The sequence below is a fragment of the Echinops telfairi genome, unplaced genomic scaffold (genome assembly GCF_000313985.2).
Source record: "Echinops telfairi isolate 266 unplaced genomic scaffold, ASM31398v2 ScPeMD7_7459;HRSCAF=8497, whole genome shotgun sequence".
Lineage (NCBI taxonomy): Eukaryota > Metazoa > Chordata > Mammalia > Afrosoricida > Tenrecidae > Echinops > Echinops telfairi.
This window is the reverse complement of record NW_022111359.1, coordinates 3239203-3240995: the sequence shown is the minus strand read 5'-3', so window position 1 is coordinate 3240995 and position 1793 is coordinate 3239203.

Here is a 1793-nt window from a genome sequence, read left to right as displayed (position 1 = left end):
ACAACATTGAAGATGATCCCTCAGCTGGCTAAGATCCTCCTGGAGCTACTGTCCCTCTCTGATGAGAAGGGAAGGCCTATTGCCAGCAGACACCTGGTACACAAACAACTTTGGTGAAGTATGTGAAACCTGCTCAGAGTAACCACACACCAGGGTTACCTGGATGGTCATCACCCATGAACCTTGGCCCTTTATCCCCTGTATAGACAACTGGAAAGTAACCTGTGAATTAACTATGTGAAAACCAGCAATGGCATAAAGAACAGGAGAAGATGACATGCAAAGTCCTACAGGAGAAAGTCAAGTAAGATATCTGAATAGTGTCTGGGGTCTTAAAGGCTTGAAGTTACACAAGTGGCCATCTAGCAGGGAAGCAACTAAGCCCACGTGGAAAAAGCACACCAGCCTGTGTGATCATGAGGAGTCAACAGAATCAGGTATCAAAAGATCCAAAATAAACATATCAATGTAAATGAGGGGGGCTGGAGTGGAGACCCAAAGCCCTTCTGTAGACAATTGGACATGCCCCACAGAAGGGTTACAAGGAAGGGACGATTCAACCAGGGTGCAGTATAGCACTGAGGAAACACACATTCCTCTAGTTCCTGAAAGCTTCCCCTTCCCCACTGTTATGGCCCAGCACCGCCTTACAAATACAGCTAGACCAGAGTACACACATTGGTACAGATAAGAGCTCTCGACACTAGGAATCCAGGACACATAAACCCCTCAGGAACACTAGTGGAAGTAGTGATATCATCAGGGTAAAGGGAGGGTGGTGGTAGAAAGGGGGAACCGATCACAAGGTTGGACATATAGCATCCCCACACCCCAGGACAAATAAAAATGTGGGTGAAGGGAGACAATGGATGGTGTAAGATACGAAAAACAGTAATATATAATTGATCAAGGAATCATGGGGGCGGGGAGGCGGACACTGATACCAAGGACTTAAGTAGAAAGAAAATGTTTGGGAAATGTTGCTAGCAACATGTAAAAGTGTGCTTAATACAACTGAATGATAGACTGTTATAAGATTTGTGAGTGCCCCCCAATGAAATGATTAAAAAATATGAAATATATCTTAGAAATAGATTTGTTCATAATCCAAAAAAGATATCTGACATTGCCTCAAAACCTTATATGTGAACCTGTTTTCCTATGAAATATATCTTAGAAATAGATTTGTTCATAATCCAAAAAAGATAATCTGACATTGCCTCAAAACCTTATATGTGAACCTGTTTTCCATGTGGCATCCCGGACACCTTTTTCACTGGAAAACCCAGAAGCATCTGCTGTAACACAAGTTAGAGCTGTGCGTCCAGAAGGGGAAGCTGCTTAATGGATTCACCAGTTCCCGTGTTGGTAAGTAAACAGCCAGAGGAGAGGGAACACTCCACCTGTACTGGGAGGACAGCTATAGCACAAGGAGCAGAACTGGCATACTGCAAAACAGATGACGTCCCACAAATCCTCAGGTGACCTACTGGGGCACCACATAAAAGGGGGATTCAAAATGTTGATGGAAATTTTGAGTTAAAAGATCATAGAAGTTTCCCTTTAACTTTTAAAATCCCCCACAATACACTCAGCCAAAGAAAATACCTGAGAGCTGCTGTTCTCACTGCCTAAAGAGAAGCTGGCAGCAGGATCCTAACAGAAGGGGAAAATTGACCTCGCTCAGTACCTACTGAACACCTATTCAACTGTAGGAATATCCTACTTTGGTTTCTACCCTTCAGGGCTATCAATGTTGTCCTAAGGTGAGCTCACAGCTTTGTAAAAAAAAA